This window comes from Triticum urartu, chromosome 4A (genome assembly GCF_056163025.1).
Source record: "Triticum urartu cultivar PI428250 chromosome 4A, HENAU_Tu73, whole genome shotgun sequence".
Taxonomy (NCBI): domain Eukaryota; kingdom Viridiplantae; phylum Streptophyta; class Magnoliopsida; order Poales; family Poaceae; genus Triticum; species Triticum urartu.
In genome coordinates this window covers 529425645-529448898 of record NC_141876.1, presented here as the reverse complement: position 1 = coordinate 529448898, position 23254 = coordinate 529425645, and the positions used below count along the sequence as shown (strand labels likewise).

Below are 23254 nucleotides of genomic sequence, written 5' to 3'. Positions count from 1 at the left end.
TCAAGCAGCACCAAAGGAGTCGCATCACTTAGCTGTGAAGCGAATTCTTTGATATTTGGCTCACACCCCAACTCTAGGATTATGGTATCCAAAGGGCTCAGAGTTTGATTTGGTTGGATTTTCGGATGCTGATTATGCTGGTGACAAAGTTGATCGCAAGTCTACATCAGGCACATGTCACTTTCTGGGACAATCACTTGTATGTTGGTCTTCAAAGAAGCAGAACTGTGTATCTCTCTCCACTGTTGAATCTGAATACATTGCTGCTGGATCTTGCTGCGCTCAGCTTCTGTGGATGAAGCAAACACTCAAGGACTATGGCATTCTTCTGAAGCAAGTGCCACTTTACTGCGACAACGAAAGCGCCATCAAGATTGCCAACAACCCAGTTCAGCACTCGAAGACAAAGCACATTGAAATTCGTCATCACTTTCTCAGAGATCATGTTGTGAAGGAAGACATTGATATCATACACGTCAACACTGAAGAGCAATTGGTAGATATCTTCACCAAGCCTTTGGATGAGAAGAGGTTTTGTAAGTTACGGTGTGAGCTAAATATCCCGGAATCCTCAAATGTCCTGTGATCAGGCACACATCCTAACCCGTATGCATATTGATGACTTAGATGTGCAACACACGAAGTAAAGTATATCTTCAATCAATGAAGACATACATTCTAAGTGTGAATACATTAATGTGGAATTTGACTTTGGAGCGCCACGATAATTGTGCGCCGTGTCTGGGTCTAATACTTCCTATACGGTGGGTAACGCCACCACCAAACGTTCTATTTTGAAGTGTTTCACTCATGGCATTACCTTGTAATGTCTTCACATTTGGTTTGGCTTCGAACTCAACATGTCTTCATGATTATCTTCACTACGTTGATTATATAGATGTATTCATACTAGTGTTCTGTCCTCTACAGCATTCACTTATAGCTATGTCTTCTTGGTTGAATCTTTTGAACTAAGTGAATGTGATCGGACCCTAATCTCTCTATGCTTTCTATCTCAAATTCTATCTCTCCAAGTCATATGCATTCTATTGAAACTGTCGAATGTCTTCTCTGCGTCCTTGTCAGCAGAAGACACAAAGACAACATTTAAGTCCGTTTTCAATGCTCATTTATCCACATGAAATCCGGAGAAGTAGGAACGACCACCCAACAATCCAGGCGTGCGTGGGACGTGGAACAAACCCCAAACTTCCGCAAACAGGCCACGCGTTCCTCAGATGCGAATCGCCAGGGGCACTTGTGTAATAGCACAGTGCCGCCCCTGTGCCTATAAATTCACACTTACCGCGGTCATTATCTCCTTCTTCCACCCTCGCACGAACCCTAGCACCACCGCTAGCTCTCGACGACGCCGGCGACGAAGCGCTTCGCTGCCGCAACCTCTCCGACGCCGTCCTCACACCGACCGCGGACATCGTTCTCTCCGCCGTCACCGTAGGTGTCTTCCGTCGCCAAGTTAGGGCACGGAGGACTGAACTGCTCGTCATCATCTCCCACTTCCGTCTAGCAGTTCCAAGTGTGGTAAATAAAACTTCTTTTTACAGCCCCTTTTGATCTCATGGTTCTGTCACTTTCTACCATAAGAAGTTTATCTTCACACAAGTTAGATCTCTCAATCTGCATCTCATAACATGCCTAGTATATTCACTTGTGCTTCATGAAGTAGTTAGATTCCTCACTTGTACTGATCTGTGGGTTCGTACAAATCTGGAACCAACTTCTTATCTATGAGTGAATGTCTTCGCACGATGAGGTCAATGTCTTCTAAACTGATTAATCTTCAAAACCTTCTGAGAATGCATATGACCTCTTCCCCTTCCCTCGCACCTTAATGCTGTCACAGGTACATGTCCGTGGGAGAATCCTTCGGTTCTCATAGTCTGCATTCATTTGCAGAATTCCTACAGCATCACATAAATTCTCCTGAAGCCAGTTCCTGTTGGTCCAGCAAAAGAAAGCCTTTGAAGCCTTTGAAAGTTTTGAAGCCTTTCAAGTTAAAGTTTATGGCTTCAGAAGCAGCAGCAAGGAAGGGGGCAGACAGCGACGTGAAGGAACTTCCAAAGATCTGCCTGAAGACCTGGCAGAAATGTATAAAACAGATCCTGAAGAGAATTATGGGCAGTGCAAGACCCGAATCCAATGGATTCGACGCTATTGGGCTGAACAATGGTTCAAATACCGCTTCACTACCCAAGAGTATGCTGAGAAAAGTGCCATCAAAAGACCGTGGGGAGACGTCCTATACAAGAACCTTCTACCCAGGTCCAGAGATGAAGCTATTGCCCAAAGGTTCTATCCATGCATGGTTCGTGGGCCACAGCCTGATGATGCACATCCGTCGTCACTACTCTGGTGTCGTGACGACAATCTATTCAAGCGCAACTTCCAGTTTTCCCAACAATCAGCGAAGCAGAACAAGAAGAAGTTGGGGTTAGACTTCAACCTTGGTCCCTTAGCACCAAGGGCAGATGGCACACGCTACGCAGAACCCAATATCATCGGTCCGTATGCCAATCTTGAGGGCCTCATCACCCGCATCTTAGTCCAAGGGACTTCCGTGAATGACCCTCCAGCTGACTCTGAGTCTGATGAAGCTCCTGCTATACCGAAGCCAAAGAAGTCGAAGAAGCCAAAAGCTTCAAAGCCAGCCCCTTCATCAAAAATCTCAAGGGCGAAGCCATTGGCAACTGCACCTCCTGAAGATAGTGTGCAGTCTCAAGACGTATCTCGCGTCTCCAAGCCCCAGAAGGCCAAGGTGCCTCAGCCACACACCGGCAAAGAGCTCACAGCTGCTTCCATTCTGCGCAGCGAAGCCATTGATCTGTCAAGTGATGAAGATCTTGGAGATGACGCTCTAGAGCAGCTCATCAAGAGCAAAGAAGAAGCTGAAATCTTCAACAATTTGCCTCTCTTTGATGTCGCCATCATCCACAACTTCATCGATGAATGGTTTGCCACACCAAACATCAGCTTTGAAGATCTGCAGCTGCCTGTTGGCCTCAGCATCGCCTTCCAAGGCGCAATTGCTTCAGAACTTGCCATTGCCCAGCGCATTGTTGAACTGAAGCATAAAATTGATCATGAAAAGGCTCAGTTCAAGAAGAATATGGCCAAGCTCAGCATGCAAGAAGTGAAGAGCTTCAAGACCATGTTGCATGAGCTCAAGGAAAATTTTCTGAAGAAGCGTGCAGAAGCTCAGGGCTCACGTGAGCGGATGAAGTCTCTGGCTGAAAGATGTGTACAAGCCTACAATGAGGCTGAGAAGCGCAAGGCACTTGGCCGTCCTGGCATCGACCCCAAGATGGCCGTGAAGAAGAAGAAGAATCCTGCTATGGCTGAACCAGAGGCACCTAGGCAAGAAGCAGTTCCAATTGTCTTCCCAACTGCAACGACTGGCTCGAAGCCAAAGAGCCGGTCAACAGCTTCAGAGCTCAAGAAGACAAGAACTGCTGAGGCTGAAGCCAGGAAGAGGAAAAGCTCTGAAGCCTCTCCTACTTCCCCCAGCAAGAAGAAGTGAAAGATCAAGAAATCTCGGGCTGCTCTCACAGAGCCCTTGATAGTTGAACCTATCTCTATGGTTCACCCCAACGCAGAACGACAACTGACAGTTCATGAGCCTGCTTCCACAGAGGCTCCTGAAGCTGAAGACATACCAGCAGCCGACCCCATTGCTGCTGAAGACATTGGTCATCAGGATAATGTACAAGATGATGCAGCCCTTCCTCAGTATGAACAAAGCGAGCTCATCAGCATTGGTCGTCCTCTGACGCCAATTGCACAAGATGCGTCATGGGCGGATCGCCCTCAAGAGGAAGAAGACAATGAGGCCCAGCCCACTCCAACCCCACAGGCGTTGTCTGCATTCCGCAGGCTTCGCAAAGGTCCAAGGCCTCAAGTCTATGCTGAAGACATTCCGGCTGCATCAGCCGCAGAAGACGCACCACAAGAGCCTACTCCTATGCTACACCATGAAGCAGTTCTCCAGGAGAACGTGCCTAAGTCTGACCCTCCAGCTAGTCAAGTGGAGGCTGAAAATGTTGAGGCTGCCACAACCAACACTGAAGCCAATGTGGAGCCCTCCCCACCAAAAGCTTCAGCAGACAGCGAAGCTACTGATCCAGACACTTCTGTTCCTGAGTCTGCTGCAGGTCCTCAATTTGATTACCATGTTGAGCACAAGCCTCATGTCCAGAAGCCAGTCCCAAGGCTGCCAAGGTTCCCAGGTCCTGCATCAGCACCTGGCTCCTTTGACATCAATAGCTTCAAGGCAGACAATACGTTCTTCAACAGCTCCAAGAACCCCTATTCGAGGGAAAGGATTTCATCAGATAGGTTCTGGAGCTATCCTCAGCGCAGCTACTATTCATGCATCCTATACAACCAAGGTCGCATCTTCCCGCACAAGCGCCTTGATGTTGAAACCATTGCTGGTCTGCCCTGTCTAGAGGAAGCTTTGGATTGCTTTAAGCAAGCGGGTCTGCTGCAGTTTGTCACTGATGAAGAGCACTGGAATGAAGAGCTTCTGCTTCAGTTCTATGCCACCCTCCACATTAAAGGATACAACAGAGATCCGAAGACTTGGGTCCTGGAGTGGATGACCGGCAATGTCCATCATGAAGCCAATGCATTTGATATCATTGAGCTCACCGGCCTGCCCACTCCTGGCGAATTCTTCGAGGAAGGCTGTCAACTACATGCTGAAGCTATTGAGAGCATATTCCAGAGGCCTGAACCAAATATGAGTCAGATGCTCTCAATGATGAAGCCATTGCCCCATGATGCACCCTATCCAACTGAGTTCTTCGTTGAAGACCTTGAGTACCTGCCCAGGACCATATATCACATCATCCGGCGGACTCTCTGGCCCATTAAGGGACACTCTCCACATGCCAAGATTGAGGGTGCAATGAAGACTCTCATATTCTATATCCTTCATGGCAAATGCTTCAACGCACAGGATTTCTTCATCCGCCAACTTGCAGCGTCAGGCTCAGATTTATTTGGTTTGAAGTTCTATGCTCCTTGGGTGATGAGGCTGATCAAACTGCACTCTGCGATCTCGTATCAGCCCTCAGCCCGAAACCATCGGATCCTCTTGCTAGATGTGGATACCTCTGCTGAAGCTATATATCCTGAGCCTGCCAAGCAACCTTTAAGTCTTCAGAATGCAGAACACCAGAGCTTCACTCAGAACGATGAAGGTGTTGAAGCCATCTCCAGGGTGTATCCTTTGGCTGGCACTACACGTGCGCCACACCCTGCTTCAACTGAAGCCACTGATAGTGCAACTGCTTCAAGACCCAAGAAGCGCGCTCGTGTTCTCAATGACCGAGAGCTTCTTGTGGCCCTTCATCAAAAACAAGATAGGCATCACGACTGGCTAAAGCGTCAGATGAAGAGCCTCTTGGTGGATGTTAATCGTCTTCGAAATCTTGCCACCAAGAATGCTTTCGTCACTCATGAAACCTCTCGTCGTACCTGGAAAGGGCTCTCAATGATGTGTACTGAAGCTGAACTTGAAGAGGATGACTTCACTGAGCGATTCAAGTTTGACACCACACCTCCTAGAAGGGCTGTGATGCGCAACACACCATCACTTGAAGACTCTGAGTTTTCTTCATCTGCTGCCACAGTCACTGCCAGAATCATTGATGAAGAAGACGATGCTACATCACCGCCACCTGCTTCAGTACCTCCAAGCTCTTCTGCACCGCCAAACACCTCCAACAACCCTGCTGCTCCTGGGAACGAGTAGACACTCTATGTCTTCAAACCTTTTTGGTCCTTGCTGACAAAAGGGGGAGAAGCATATGGGTTTATAGTCTTCAAGCGGGTCCATATGGGCGGGTGCTTTATGTTCTACTATATTTTTGCTTCGTGCTTACAACTCTCGTTTTTGCTTCATTTGGTTCTTTCAGTTGTAACACTAAAACTCGATGGTCGTCTGCTACTTGTTTGCCACCCTGTTTGCGAAGATAAATTCCGCATGTGCGATGATAAATTCCGCACTTATCTCATTCTGCAGACGTCCATTTTCCATTATGCATGTCATTATCTTCATATATATTCACATGCATAGTGGATTGTCATCATAAGCTGAAGTGGATCTCCACAAGTACAACCTGCCATGTGCATTTGCATTCCAAAAGCAAATTAACTTGTATGCACATCTTTAGGGGGAGCCCTTGCAACTTATGAAGACAATTCCTTATCCTTTACAATTTCACAGACTATATTCCCCGTTGAAAACTTCAACTAGTTTGTCATCAATCACCAAAAAGGGGGAGATTGTAGGTGCATCTAGTGCCACCCCTAGTTGGTTTTGGAGTATTGACGACAAACCTAGTTGAGGGACTAATGTGTTTGTGAGAATTGCAGGATAACACAGGTAGAAGTCCCTCATTGATTCGGTTTTACTACCAGAGATGACCCCTAAAAATGTATGAAGACACTGAAGTCAAAGGTGGTATATGAAGATATTCACATTGAAGACTATGACAAAAGAAGACACGTTATGAAGCCTATGGAGCTCGAAGACTTAGATCTTTCGTAGTTCTTTTCCTTTGTGTTGAGTCATAGGAACCACCGTACTGTTAAGTGGGGTCCAGGAGAACCAGTCAGAATGACTGAAGTGATGCCCAAACTAAAAACCTATGTCTTCGAGTGAAGACAATGAGAGCGAATCTTGTCCAGAGCCGGACAAGTCAGCTTTGCTTGTAGCCCAGGTAAAGTTGCCATGAGAGTTTGAAATCTGACCGTTGAGACACGTGTCAGTTCCTTAGTGACCCAGGGTCATTTCGGGCAAATCAGGTCGGGTTGCCAAGTGGCTATAAATAGCCCACCCCCTACAACCATAAACGGTGGGCTGCTCAGATTTCAGTGCACGGCTTTTGTCGTTTGAGAGCAACCCACCTCGAAGCCTTTGAGAGAAAATTCTTAGCGAGGAGAAAAGCCCTAACCACCCAGAGCCAGAGAACATTGGGCATCACTTAAGTCTTCTTGTCTGTGTGATCTGAAGACCTATTACACTTGAGGACTGTGAATCCTCCAGACGGTTAGGCGTCGCGTTCAGAGCGTCCAAGAGACATTGTGGATTGCCAGTGAACGAAGTCTGTGAAGGTTTGGGAGTCTACCTTGAAGACTTACCAGAGTGATTGGGCGAGGACTAAGTGACCTTAGCTCAAGGAGAATACGGTGAGGACTTGGTGTCCTGAGCTGCGTGTTCAGGACTGGGTGTCCGGGACTGTGTGTCCTAAGGTTTAAATACCTAGCCGCTCCAACCAGACGTACAGTTGTCACAGCAACTGGAACTGGTCCAACACATCATTGTCTTCAACGAGTCACTGGTTTCATCTTCACTTCCTTTTACTTACTGTTACTCATTGTGAAGCCAGTGCATGCTTGCTATACCTTTTGTCTTCACAACGTAACTGTATGATTTGTTTGGCTTCATAACTTCTTCCTACCTGATCCTTATTACACTGCAACTACTTGTCATTGTGCTTTCACTCTATTGAATACTTGACCATGGCTTGCCTAGTGTAATCTAACTTCCGCTGCATAGTGATAGGCTTATCTCTACTGTTTGTCTTCATAACTTCCACGTTTTGAAGACTTTCATAAAAATCGCCTATTCACCCCCCTCTAGTCGATATAACGCACTTTCACCTAGTACCTGCACAAACAAACAAGAATATTGCAACCGACGCGATAAAGGGGTTGTCAATCCCTTCACGGTCACTTACGAAAGTGAGATCTGATAAAGATAATAAGATAAATATTACGGGTATTTTGTTGTATAGATTGGAAAATAAAGATTGCAAAATAAATGGTAATCCAGAGTTGTAGATCGAAAAGTTATATGATGTAAAGTAGACCCGGGGGGCATAGGTTTTACTATTGGCTTCTCTCAAGGTAGCATAAATTACGATGGATGAACAAATTACTGCCGAGCAATTGATAGAAAAGTGCATAGTTTTCAGAATACCTAGGCATGATCATGAACATAGGCATCACGTCCGTGTCAAGTAGACCGAAACGATTCTGCATCTACTACTATTACTCCACACATCGACCGCTATCCAACATGCATCTAGAATATTAAGTTCATAAGAACAGAGTAACGCATTAGGCAAGCTGACATGATGTAGAGGGATAAATTCAAGCAATATGATATAAACCCCATCTTTTTATCCTCGATGGCAACAATACAATACGTGTCGGTTCCCTTTCTGTCACTGGGATCGAGAACCGCAAGATTGAACCCAAAGCTAAGAACTTCTCCCATTGCAAGAAAGATCAATCTAGTAGGCCAAACCAAACTGATAATTCGAAGAGACTTGCAAAGATATCAAATCATGCATATAAGAATTCAGAGAAGGATCAAATATTGTTCATAGATAATGTTGATCATAAACCCACAATTCATCGGATCTCGACAAACACACCGTAAAAAGAATTACATCGAATAGATCCCCAAGAATACCAAGGAGAACTTTGTATTGATATCCAAAGAGAGAGAAGAAGCCATCTAGATAATAACTATGGACCCGAAGGTTTATGATAAACTACTCACACATCATTGGAGAGGCTATGGTGTTGATGTAGAAGCCCTCCGTGATCGAATCCCCCTCCGGCAGATCGTCGGAAAAGGTCCCCAGATGGGATCTCACGGGTACAGAAGGTTGCGGCGGTGAAAAAGTGGTTTTGTGGCTCTCGCGGATGTTTTCAGGGTATAAGAGTATATATAGGCGAAAGAAGTAGGTCGGTGGAGCTACGAAGGGCCCACGAGGGTGGGGGTGCGCCTACCCCCTGGGTGCTGCGCCCTACCTCATGGCCGCCTTGTTGCTTCCTTGACCTCCACTCCAAGTCTCCTGTATTGCGTTTGTTCCAAAAAAAGATCCTCGCGAAGGTTTCGTTCTGTTTAAATTCCGTTGATATTCCTTTTCCGTGAAATACTGAAATAGACAAAAAAACAGCAATTTGCACTGGGCCTTCGGTTAATAGGTTAGTCCTAAAAATAATATAAAAGTGCATAATAAAGCCTATTAAACATTTAAAATAGGTAATATAATAGCATGGAATAATAAAAAAATTATAGATACGTTAGAGACGTATCAAGCATCCCCAAGCTTAATTCCTGCTCGTCCTCGAGTAGGTAAATAATAAAAACGGAATTTTTGATGTGGAATGCTACCTAACATAATTTTCAATGTAATTCTCTTTATTGCGGCATGAATGTTTAGATCCAAAAGATTCTAGAAAAAAGTTTAATATTGACATAAAAATAATAATACTTCAAGCATGCTAACCAAGCAATTATGTCTTATCAAAATAACATAGCCAATGAGAGCTTATCCCTACAAAATCATATAGTTTGGCCATGTTTCATTTTTGTCACACAAAATGCTCCCATAATGCACAACCCCGATGACAAGCCAATAAATTGTTTCATACTTAGCTTTTCAAACTCTTTCAACTTTCACTCAATATATGAGCGCGGGCCATGGACATAGCACTATGGGTGAAATAGAATATGATGATGGAGGTTGTGTGAGAAGACAAAAAAGGAAAAGTCTCACATTGACGTGGCTAATCAACGGGCTATGGAAATGCCCATCAATTGATGTCAATGCAACGAGTAGGGATTGCCATACAACGGATGCACTAGAGCTATAAATACATTAAAGCTTAACAAAAAAAACTAAGTGTGTATGCATGCAAATTGCTTGCTCACGAAGACCTAGCTCCCTCAACACTTGAGCAGCCGCACCTGAGAGAAGATGCACTCAAGATTACTGATATTATACTTAATTTTTAGACATATATTAGGAAATAGTCGTGTTTTTGCTCTCTATGCAGTGCTAAACTATAGCGATTTTTTAATATGTTTCATGTCACGCTTACTAGTACTAGTAATCTTTAAAAAAAGTTGCCTTTTTTAATGCTCTGCTGGGAGCGAACCACCACCTCCCGCTTATGGGCCGCGGCCCATGGGGCGCCATAACCGCCTCCATCCAAGTCGGGGCGCACAGCCCGGCCCGATCCCGACGCGAAGGCCTGCCGCAAGAAGGAAGGGGGAGACCGACGCGAAGAGGAGAGGAGAAAAAAGATCTCAATTGATCGCCTCCGCCGCTACACATCCACGCCGTCGAGAAGCACTTCGGCACCGCCGCGGCCGGTAGCGAAGACTTCGGCGGCCTCCTCTCCGCTGATACCGACGACCTGATCGCCCTCGAGTTCCCAACCTGTCCGCCCTAGAGAACCGGCGCCACCACGGCCGGCAGCGACGACTTCGGCGGCCTCTTCTCCGCCGACACCGCCGACCAACTCGCCCTCGAGTTCCCCACCTGCAACCACGTGCGTGAGCCATCCCCTCCCTCAATCCCCTTCTCTCTCCGCCGGCATCTGATCCGTTTGCGCCCCGTTTTTGTTTCCCGGTGGCAGTTCGATGGGTTCCAGAAGGCGACCAAGGAGATGGTGAGCAACAAGAATGGGACGAACACGCTCTCCTTCATCTTCGACAAGGCGTCATCGTCGCCGCCGACTCCCGGGCCAGCATGGGCGGGTACACATGTGAGTCCCCTGTCCCTTGGCCTCGCATTCGTGCTAGGGTTTGGTGCTGCGGGGATTCGATTTGCTGGCGTGGACGCGTGATTTAGGGTCGGGATGTTTATAGATGTCCTAGCGAAATCTGTCTCCTTTGTCCGTTGATTATCTCTGGGAGGACAATTTGGTGGTCAGGGGTGTGTTTCTTTACTCTTGCGTACCAGGGCTGTACATTTTCATATCTAGTAATTCAGGGCAGTGATTCATACATCTATGAAATCTCAAACCAACTTGATTTGGGTGTGAAGAACTTCTGCTTAGGTTCTAGTGTACAACAGAGAAAAACATATCGCAACCTCACAATAGCTGAGCAACCAATTGCAGTGCCATAACCTCACACCAGTTGTGGTGACCGTGCTTGGATGTGGTGGTTCATTTGGATTACGCGGTGAATACAAAGATACTTATTGAGTTTGGATGCTAATTATCTGTAGGAACTGAGAAGGGAGGTAATCTGTAGTGGGATTGTTAATGATAGAGAGTTGTGAATTGATGTGATACTGATATCACACACACAAAAAAGATAGTTTTGCTAATACTTACTATTGAATTCAAGTCTGCTTATCTGTAGGTCCAACATTTGTGCATATTGATTTGTGTCTTTGTGGTTTGGAGTAAGCTAATAGAAAGCTGTTGTTATTGTATGAAATGTCTATTTTTCCACAAGTGCTGATCCTTCTGTAAAATTGCCCTTACATGTTTGTTAGTCGTTGTAGAAGGCTTTTGCTTGATGCATGTTTGTGGTTTGTAGAAGGCTTTTGTAGAAGGCTTCTGTAAAATTCCCGCGTTGCTATCTGAACTGTGTGCTACCACAAGTGAAATCCACCTCGAATTACCTATTTTTGGATCGCATTGATGCACAATGGCTATAGACACAATCCAGTCTTCTACTAGCGAAATATCGAAACAATGTTAGTAACTCTGTTAATGTTAAATACGCATAAGCAAAATATCTATCAAAACTTCAATGACAACATGCCTGCAACATTCTTGAATTTGCATTACTAAGTACTCCCTCCATCCCAAAATAAGTGTCACTAACTTTGTACTAAATCAGCGGCACTTACTTTGGGACGAAGGGAGTATATACAGAACTGAAGTTTAACCAAGAACAATACATCATTGCATTTCTTTACAGAATTAGCCCACAGTTGTGATTACAATGCTAATTTTTAGTGTTAGATTCATCCGTATCTAGATAAATTTAAGACAAACTTTTTGGGATGGACGTAATAGAACTGAAGGTGCCGACACTAAATTCTCCCAAGATTTCTGAAGAAAGCAAAAATAAAAAAATATTTGCCCTAAGATTTCTCGAAGAAATGCATACCAGGAGCAAAATTAATATATTGATGTAAATGAAATTAATCTTCATGTAAGGTGGATCAACTGCCATACAGGAGGGTCCAGGTACATGCTCATAAAGTCGGTTGATGTTGCTGTGGCTAATCTGGCCTTATTTCTTGCCGCTGGTTTCTATGAACAAGAAACCAACAAAACTAAAGTTTACTTTAATATAAAGTTTTAGCCGCAGCTAGAAAAGAGCCGCCAAGCTCTTGTACATTTAGTCGATGGACTATAAAGAAAAATCATGGATAAATGAAGAAGCTAGATCTGGCCATATAGTGCAAGAAACAATTAGTGAGTGAGACAAATGCTTAGTGATGAGAAAAGAATACGTTGGTATTGAAGACAAACACCTGGAAGCCTTAACAAATCTACTCTTACACCCTTTCGGCGGCCGCGGACCATGAGAACTCCAAGAACCTCTCTTGAACCCATGGCTCACGTACAACTGGAGTAGCTGCTGCACTCGGAGACCTGCTGCGGTGCCACTGTTCGATGCGCTAGGAAGCAGGTATAGATGAAGGTCGTACGTGACATAGAAGATGGTGAGCTACATCTTGCATGTACAAATGAGGGCGACCTAGGCTTGTGTTCGACAAATGTTATGCGAGGCGGTGACGACTGAACGCGATAGTAACCCTAGCTGGTCGCACTCACTCTTCACGAGAGAGGAAGAATAAATCAGATTGGGTCGAGCGAGTCGATGAGGCAGGGAAGAGAGCGGGCGGGTCCACTCGTCGGTGATAATTTGGTTGACAGCGGAGGAAGCGACACACGAACATGCGAATCGATGTACCACGACCTACCAACACAACCGCACTCCCCTTTGATAGTAAAAGACAGTTAGTATAACAATAGTTTCTTCCTTTAGAGATTTGATGGAACTGTGAGTGGCCCTTTGACATATTTTAGTGTCGTTAAGCTGTACTTAGGGCTATGCTTAACAATACTGCTCTTTTTCTAGGGTTCGGTCTTGGTACTATGTTGATAAGCGAGGGTGCAAGGCTCAAGGGAAGCCGGTTCTCTAACTCTCTGTATGCTTATTGTATGCTCATGGTATCTTGGATGAGGGGTATGTTCTTTTATACCTCTATATTATCTTGAAATTGCATCCCTTATGTTTGTGTTGTACATTTCAGTTACAAATTCAACATGTCAGTTGAGGAAGCTGCTGAGTTAGCATGGCGGGCGTGGGCTTTTATCACGCAACCTTTCGTGATGGAGCCAGTGGTTGTATTCATATTGGTATGCATTCTTTTTCCTAGTATCTATCCTAATATTTGTTTTGTTCACTCGATAAGCATGATACATGCATGCATATTTGTTAAACACCTTATCATTATATCTTCCTTTTGAAATCGCAAACATAATTGTTTATTTAGTTGAAATTACTTTTGTAAGCTTTTGGCAAAGTTCAGAGATTATTGTATTCTCCATCATGTAATGCACACCCCTAGGTTGGGAACTAGAGATTACCGTCTAGACGATGGTTATAAATTAAACCAAACCCTTCTATTTACAAATGTACAATGTTGTAGAGTATAAACATGGGTCTAGACATCTAGTGAGACCTACCTAGGATTTCTGAAACAATATAATATAATGGTTACATGTAAATTACATGCGTAGATTTATTCCTTTTTTCATATGACTTACATGTTAGTAGATTCTAAAAATATGGTGTGATGTATAAAAAATTATGGTCAATGCTATGTCTAGTGTTTGCGCCAAATTATTATTTGAAAGTCGGGGTTAAAGTTTATTGAGAAAAGAAGATTATCATTTGGGCTTGATAAGGTATGACTATATCCCATGGGGTCATGTTATGCAAACATGGCCCACTTTGGAGAAGAATACACAACCATTTTGGTAGTGAGCCTAACTCATCTCAACAATTCTGTTTGGGCCTCGTTCCCCTAATATGCTAGACTATTTCTCTTATTCACTTCACGATTTGAGAGAGGGAATGCCAGCGCCCATGGCACCATTGTCCTCCCGGCCATTCATGCCACTTGAGAGAATGAAGGCTCTTGCGACATCGTGCGAGAGGCATTAGCGCTAGCAAGTTTGCCACCATCTGAGCCACGGCGGCAATGCCGTAGAGCATATAATAGAGGGTAGAGCTGGATGGTGGTGTGCCGACGTTGCAGGAGGAGGTGCACTTGTACGAGCACTGCAATCTGTTTCTTCTTCCAAGCAATCAGAGAACCATTAGAAATGCACGGTAAGCAAAATGTGAACGACAATCCAAGGGATCAGTAGCCCACATAGCATCTCAATATGCCTGGGAGTTGTAATGAACGTGAAAGGGGAAAGAATTTATAGCGAGGGATCATGTCACAAAGATATCAAAAACCACGAAGATATAAAAAAAACACAAAGATGACTATAGTGAACCAAGGTGGGGGCAGAGATGAACTAACTCAAAATATGGACATGATAGGAGATATCCTGGCGAGCGATAGCCAGAAGACTTCCAACAAGATGACGATAACGTGTCGGAGCTGACAAAGTTCACCATCAGTAGCACGAAGATGAACATTGAGCTACATGGGAGTCAACGGTGCACTCATCAGTAAGAGCAACATGAGCAAGAAGATCCTGGATTATTTTTCTTGACCAAGAGACCTTAATTAATCCTAAGAAAGTAGCAAAGTGGGCCAAGATCAGATATAAGAAAGTGCTCACTAAGACATGCCTTCACAAAGGTAATATACTCGGTGTCTTTGCCAGTGGTGAACATGTCATCAACTTATAGAAGAGTCCAACCAAGAGCATAAAGTTGGCCAAACAACGCAGGATCATGAGCACTCGCTGAAACCAACGGCAGCCACCGTAGAGGAAAACACTCACACTAGTCTTGAGGGCTTGCTTCAGGCCATGGAGAGCGACAGACGATAAAGCATGTCGTAAGGAACAAAATACCTAGGTGGTGGCTGCATGTAAACCTCCTCACGTAACTCATCATTAAGAAAGACGTTCTTAACATCAAGTTGAGGTATAGATAAGTGGCGAATGTGCGAACAGGGGTCATATGGCTCGCATGAGCAAAAAGTCTTATTGTAATCAAGACCATGCTTCTCCTGAAAGCCACGAGCCACAAGACGAGTTTTGTAATGCACAATGGAACCATCAGAGCGAGTCTTAACCTTGTAGACCCCTTACAAGTGACGGGATGAACACAAAGAGGAAGAGAAACAAGATCCCACGTGCCAATATGTTCAAGAGCAGCAATCTCCTCTACCATCATAAACTGCCATTTCAGATAAGCAACAACGTCACGATAAGAAATCAGCTCAAGAAAAGCAGCGCGAGCGCTTGAAAAATCACGGTGGTCAATTGGCGGAAACATATGAGAAGGCAAGCCGTAAGTAGGCTGAGACGGGGAAGATGGCACATCAATAGACGCATACACAACATGCAGTCAATGAGTGTGAAAGTGAGTAAAAGATGGAAGACCATGAGGAATCATCGGGGTAAACTCAGGTGATGGAGACGAGGAAGCCACCGGTGATGGTGTAGAATCCCGTGATAAGCAAGGTCAGGACATCATAGGAGATGATGGCGTTGGATCTGTTACAATCGGAGAAGTGAATGGATAAAGGCTCAATAGGAATGATAGAAGTGTCGGGAAAATTGTAGAAAGAGATACCCTTCACTGAAAAGGTCGAGGAAGATGAATGCATGTAGAAGGGACGAGACTAATCGAAAGTCATATGCTGAGAAATAGGCATCCGTCGATCGGCGCGAAACAACGATATCCCTTGCGCTCATCGCCATATCCTAAGAAGACACTTAACAGACCGAGCAATTAGTTTGGTGCGCTCATGAGGGAAAAGAAGAACATAGCAAACACAACCAAACAATTGAAGCGCTAAATAATCAGAAAACAATCAAAGTGACGCTCCAAAGGAGCGCCACCCTGTAGGGAAATGAATTGCTGAAGGTTGATGAGATAGATGGAAGTGGAGGCAGACTTGACAGAAAAGTGCGACGGAAGATAGAGCAGTGACCATGAACTAACGAGCCGTCTCAAGAACGCAACGTTGCTTGCGCTCAGCCATGCCATTCTGAGCATGAGCACCAGGATAAGCAAACTGAGCAATAGTACCTTGATCAACAAGGACTCAAAGCAACAACTTGGAGATGTATTCTCCACCAGAGTCATCACAGAATACAAGACTAGGCATAGAGAACTTAGTTTGAACAATGGCATCAAAACACTTATAGATAAGATATCACTACGAGAAGAAATAAAGTATAGGCAGTTGTGTTGAGAGAAGTCATCTATAAAGATTGGATACTAGCGATGACCTCCTTTCGAGGCAAAGGGAGATGGACCCCCGACATAAAAGAGAACAATGTCGAAAGGATGCTGAGACACTGTCTTTACCAAGCTGACAACCCCGGCGGTTTAGGGACATCGTTGGAGACGGATCCAAGAAGACCACGTCAAACTAAGGATGAGAGATGAGAGCCACACAAGTGACTCCTAGCGATGATACCACTTCTAAAAACAATTGGTAGACAAGGCAACAGAGGTGGAGAGACTGGCGGCAATAGCAACAGAGTTACTTGGTCTAGCATCCCACGTGCCTGTGCACTCTCCGTTACTCGCCGATCCGGCTTGGTGTGCTTCTCCTGTCTGCAGGTTGTGTGGCACACACTTGATTAAGCACCCCACGTTCTCCTACTGTGCGCCCTTGACCTTGGCTTTAGGTAGCGCCTGTCCTCGGCTTGTCGTGCATAATCCAGGTACGCGCCGACTGTCCAAGCTCCTGCTCACCATTGGTGTTGCTCGAGGATTATGGTGTCGCTCAGCAAGGGAGCACGGGATGTGGGATTGAGACAGTACACATAGCAGCCCGCAGCAAGGCAAAGGATGCCCATCCAGACTGGCAGGGAGCGGAGGTGGACACAAAGGTGGACGTTGAGTCTCAACAGTGCGCTCGTAGTAAGAGCAGCACGAGCAAGAAGATCCTAGATATACTTCTCTTAGAAAATAAAGAAGCCATCAAAGGTAGAAGAAACCTCATTCTCAAGGAAGTAGCGAAAAGGACCAAGATCATACATAAGAAATTCACTATGACGAGCCTTCACGAAGGCAATGTAAGAGTTGTCCCTAGTGATGGTCGGCATATGTAACAAATGTCAGACCACGAGTTGGTTGGTGGACAGAATGTGCAGGATCATGAGCACTCACTAAAAACCAGCCGCATTCACTGCTGAGATGAAGCGATCAAATCAGGCACGCGAGGGGTTTGCTTAAGACCATATAGGGAGCGACGAAGACGAGAAACCATGACATCTGGAAGAGAATACCCAGGTGGTGGCTACATGTAGGCATTCTTGACATCAAGCTGAGAGAGAGACTAGTGGAGAACGGAAGCCACAACGGAAAATGTGCGAAGAGTGGTCATCTGGGCCATACAGGAGCAAGTGTCTAATCGTAGTCTTAACTATGTTCTCACCACTAGAAGAGCTTTGTAAAGCTCAAGAGAAACATCAGTCTTACCCTTGTAGGCCCACTTACAAGTGATGTGACGAGCAAGAGGAAGGGAAATGAGATTTCATTGGCCGACGCGGGAAGAGCATTCAATGCCACTACATGCTGCTATTCTACATGAACAAAAATGTCATGGTAAGAAGTCTTCTTGGGGAGCAGCACAATAACCATAGTAGTTAATAGGCAGAAGCCGGTGAGCTCAGAAGCCGTTAGTAGGCTGTAGGCTGATCTGGAGGCCATGTGTTGCCAACAGAAGAAGACATAGTAGTCAAGGAAGATGACTCATTAGAAGAATCCACAACACGAGGACAATTATTGTAGTAAAGTCAAGGAAGATGAGCAAAAGAGGGAAGATGAAAAGACTAAGTGCAAGAGTGACTCGACTATCAACTGGTAGGGAAGTTCCATTTGACAGTAAAAACATGAATAGAGAATCTAGATGTGGAATACCCAAGTGGCGGCTACACGTAAACCTCCTCACACAACTCACCATTAAGAAATACATTTTTAACATCGAGCCGAGGCGTACACACATGACGAATAGAAGCCACGACAAGAAGTGTGCAAACAATGTCATATGGCCCGTGGGAGCAAAAAGTCTCATCGTAATCAGGGCCATGCTACCGCTGAAAGCTACGAGCCACAAGACGAGCTTTGAAATGTTCAAGAGAACCATTAGAGCGAGTCTTAACCTTGTAGACCCACCAAGTAATAGGAAGAACACGAGGAGGAAGAGAAACAATATCCCACGTGCCGATGCGCTCAACAGTAGCAATATCCTCTATCATGGCAAGGTGGCATTTGGTATGAACAACATTAAGATAAGAAGTCTGCTCAAGAACAACAACGCCAATGTTTGAAAGACTAAGGCGGTAAGTAAGCGAAAGAGGATGAGGACGCAGGCCACAAGTAAGCTGAGACGGGGAAGATTGCACATTAGTAGACGCATCCACAACACACGAACGACGTGTATAAAAGTGAGGCAAATATGAAAGAATACGAGCAAGAATTATCGAGATAAACTCAGGTGATGAAGACAAGGAAGCCACCGGTGATAAATGTGTCGAATCCTGTGATAAGCAGGTGAGGAAATGATGGTGTTGAATATTGAATAATCGGAGAAGCAAGAGCGGTACAAGGAATGAATTAGGGCTCAACAAGAGTGATAGGATTGTCGATGAATTAAGGCTCAACAAGAGTGATAGGAGTGTTGGGAAAAGTGTGGAAACAGATGTCCTCCACTGAAGAGCTTGGGGAAGATGGATGCGGGTAGAAGGGACGAGACTCATCGAAAGTCATATCCCGAGAAATAGTCATCCAACGACTAACATGATCCGAGCAATGATATACCTTATGCTCATTGGTGTATCCTAATAATCCACACTCAACGGATCGAGCAATAAGTTTGATGCGTTCCCGAGGGGCAAGAAGGACACAACAAACACAACCAAACAATTGAAGCGCCGAACAATCAGGAAACGATCAAATAGACGCTCGAAAGGAGACCACCCTACATAGTAGTGGATTGGATTGCCGAAGGTTGATGAGTTAAATGGAAGTGGAGATAGACTCAGCCCAAAAGTGTGGCAAAAGAGAGGTAGTGTCCATCAATAGATGAGCCTTAAGAAAATGATGATGCTTGCGCTCAGCCACGCCATTCTGAGCATGAGCACCAGGATAAGAGAACTGAGTAAGAGCACCCTGCTCAGCAAGGACCTCCACGCAACAGCTTGGAGATATACGCTCCATCAGGGTCATCACAGAACACATGAATAGGCGTAGAGAACTGAGTGGAACCAAGGCGGCAAAACACTTATATAGACATAAGACCTCATTATTAGAAGAAATAAAAGATATCCAGTTGTTTAGAGAAGTCATCTATAAAGATAGTATACTAGCAATGACCTCCTTTTGAGGCAAAGGCAGATGGACCCTAAACATCAAAGAGAACAAGGTCGAAAGGACGCTGAGACACTATCTCGCTATGAGTATGAGGTAATTGTTTACCAAGCCGACAACCCTGGTGGTTTGGAGACATCGTCGGAGATGGATTCAAGAAGACCACGTTGAACTAATGATGAGAGATGAGACTCATGCAAGTGTCCCAACGCAATGATGCCATTGCTGAAAATAACTAGTAGACAAGGTAACAGAGGCGGAGAGACTGCGGCGGTGGCAGCAGAGGAACTTGATTGCATCCCATCTGCTTGTGCACTCTCCGTTCCCGCCGATCTAGCTTGGTGTGCTTCTCCTGTTTGCCAGTTGTGTGGCACACACTTGATTAAGCGCCGCATTTTCTCCTACCGTGCGCCCTTGGCCCCGGCTTTAGGTAGCGCCGTGTCCTCGGCTTGTTGTGCATAATCCAGGTATGCGTCGACTGTCCGTGCTCGTGCTCGCCATTGGTGTTGCCCGAGTGTCTGGTCTTGGTGTCGCCCAACAAGGGAACTGCAGTCTGGTTCTTTCAAGCAATCAAAGAACCACTAGAAATGCATAGTAAGCAGAAGTGAACGACAATCCAAGGGATCACTAGCCCACATAGCATCTCAATATGCTTGGGAGCTGTAATGAACAGGAATGGGGAAAGAATATACAATGAGGAATCGTGCCACAAAGATATAAAAAAACGAAGAAGATAACTATAGTGAACCAAGGTGGGGGAAGAGATGAACTAACTCAAAATATGGACATGATAGGAGATATCCAGGCGAGTGATAGCTAGCAGACTCCCAACAAGATGATGATAACGTGTCGGAGTTGACAAAGGGTCACCATCAGTAGCACGGAGGTGAACATTGAGCTGCATGAGAGTCAACGGTGCGCTCATTCATAAGAGCAACACGAGCAAGATCCTGGATTACTTTTCTTGACCAAGAAGAGACCTTAATCCTAAGAAAGTAGCAAAGTGGGCCAAGATCAGACATAAGAAAGTGCTCACTAAGATGTGCCTTCACAAAGGCAATCAACTCTTGTGTCTTTGCCAGTGGTGAACATGTCATCAACTTAGAAGAAGAGTTCGACCAAACAGCAAAAAGGTGGACAAACAACACAGGATCATGAGCACTCGTTGAAACCAGCGGCAGCCGCCGTAGAGGCAAAATGCTCAAACCAGTCTCGAGGGCTTGCTTCAGGCCATGGAGAGCGATGAAGATGACAAAGCATGTCATAAGTAACAAAATAGCTAGGTGGTGGCTGCATGTAAACCTCCTCGCGTAGCTCACCATTAAGTAAGACATTCTTAACATCAAGTTGAGATACAGATAAGTGGCGAATGTGCAATCAGTGGTCATATGGTTCACATGAGAAAATAGTCTTATTGTAATCAATACCACATTCCTCCTGAAAGCCATGAGCCACAAAAACGAGTTTTGTAACGCTCAATGGAACCATCAGAGCGAGTCTTAACCTTGTAGACCCCTTACAAGTAACGGGACAAACACAAAGAGGAAGGGAAACAAGATCCCATGTGCCGGTGTGCTCAAGAGCAACAATCTCCTCTAACATCGCAAACTGCCATTTCGGATAAGCAACAACCTCACGATAAGAAATCAGATTAAGAGCAGCAACACGAGCGCTTGAAAAATTAGGGCGGTCAATTGGCAGAAACATATGAGAAGGCAAGCCGTAAGTAGGCTGAGACGGGGAAGATGGCACATCAGTAGACGCATGCACAACACGTGGCCAATGAGTAGGAAAAGATGGAAGACCATGAGGAGGAATCATCAGGGTAAACTCAGGTGATGAAGGCGAGGAAGCCACCGGTGATGGTGTAGAATCCTGTGATAAGCGAGGTCAGGAAATCATAGGACATGGTGACGTTGGATCTGTTACAATCGGAGAAGCGAATGGATAAGGGATCAACAGGAATGATAGGAGGGTCGAGAAAATTGTAGTAAGAGATATCCTTCACTAAAAAGGTCGAGGAAGATGAATGTGTGTAGAATGTACGAGACTAATGGAAAGTCATATACCGAGAAATAGGCATCCGTTGATCGACATGATCTCAGCAACGATATCCCTTACGCTCATTGCCATATCCTAAGAAGACACTTAACATACCAAGCAGTTAGTTTGGTGCGTTTATGAAGGGAAAGAAGAACATAGCAAACACAACCAAACAATTGAAGCGCTAAATAATCAGAAAACAATCAAAGTGACGCTCCAAAGGAGCGCCACCCTGTAGGGAAATGAATTGCTGAAGGTTGATGAGATAGATGGAAGTGGAGGCAGACTTGACAGAAAAGTGCGACGGAAGATAGAGCAGTGACCATGAACTAACGAGCCATCTCAAGAACGCAACGTTGCTTGCGCTCAGCCATGCCATTCTGAGCATGAGCACCAGGATAAGCGAACTGAGCAATAGTACCTTGATCAACAAGGACTCAAAGCAACAACTTGGAGATGTATTCTCCACCAGAGTCATCACAGAATACAAGACTAGGCATAGAGAACTTAGTTTGAACAATGGCATCAAAACACTTATAGATAAGATATCACTACGAGAAGAAATAAAGTATAGGCAGTTGTGTTGAGAGAAGTCATCTATAAAGATTGGATACTAGCGATGACCTCCTTTCGAGGCAAAGGGAGATGGACCCCCGACATAAAAGAGAACAATGTCGAAAGGATGCTGAGACACTGTCTCGCTGTGAGCATAAGGTAACTGTACCTCTTTACCAAGCTGACAACCCTAGCGGTTTAGAGACATCGTTGGAGACAGATCCAAGAAGACCACGCCAAACTAAGGATGAGAGATGAGAGCCACACAAGTGACTCCTAGCGATGATGCCACTTCTAAAAATAATTGGTAGACAAGGCAACAGAGGTGGAGAGACTGGCGGCGATAGCAGCAGAGTTACTTGGTCTAGCATCCCACGTGCCTATGCACTCTCCGTTACCCGCCGATCCGGCTTGGTGTGCTTCTCCTGTCTGCAGGTTGTGTGGCACGCACTTGATTAAGCACCCCACTTTCTCCTATTGTGCGCCCTTGGCCCTGGCTTTAGGTAGCGCCTGTCCTCGGCTTGTCGTGCATAATCCAGATACGCGCCGACTGTCCAAGCTCCTGCTCACCATTGGTGTTGCTCGAGGGTTATGGTGTCGCTCAGCAAGGGAGCACGGGATGTGGGATTGAGACAGTTCACATAGCAACCCGCACCAAGGCAAAGGATGCCCATCCAGACTGGCAGGGAGCGGAGGTGGACACAAAGGTGGACGTTGAGTCTCAACAGTGCGCTCGTAGTAAGAGCAGCACGAGCAAAGAAGATCCTGGATATACTTCTCTTAGAAAATAAAGAAGCCATCAGAGGTAGAAGAAACCTCATTCTCAAGGAAGTAGCGAAGAGGAGCAAGATCATACATAAGAAATTCACTATGACAAGCCTTCACAAAGGCAATGTAAGAGTTGTCCCTAGTGATGATCGACATATGGAACAAATGTCAGACCACAAGTTGGTTGGTGGACAGAATATGCAGGATCATGAGCACTCACTAAAAACCAGCCGCATTCACTGCTGAGATGAAGCCCTCAAACCGGGCACGCGAGGTCTTTGCTTAAGACCATATAGGGAGCGACGAAGACGAGAAACCATGCCTCCTCAGTCCTCACACAGCTCACCATTAAGAAAGACATTCTTAACATCAAGACAAGACGCAAACACATGATGAATATGGCCCGCGAGAGCTAAAAGTCTCATCATAATCAGGGCCATGCTACCGCTGAAAGCCACAAGCCACAAGACGAGCTTTGTAATGCTTAAGAAAACCAGTAGAGCGAGT

General features: G+C 45.3%; 1 long non-coding RNA gene across 1 annotated transcript; it reads left to right on the top strand.

Moving 5' to 3' along the window:
- The first annotated feature begins 10286 nt into the window (after positions 1 to 10286).
- Positions 10287 to 13051, top strand: LOC147976438 (uncharacterized). Its single transcript, XR_015602142.1, has 3 exons — positions 10287 to 10380; positions 10468 to 10596; positions 12941 to 13051. It is a non-coding gene; the product is annotated as an uncharacterized LOC147976438 (long non-coding RNA).
- Positions 13052 to 23254: the final 10203 nt, after the last annotated feature.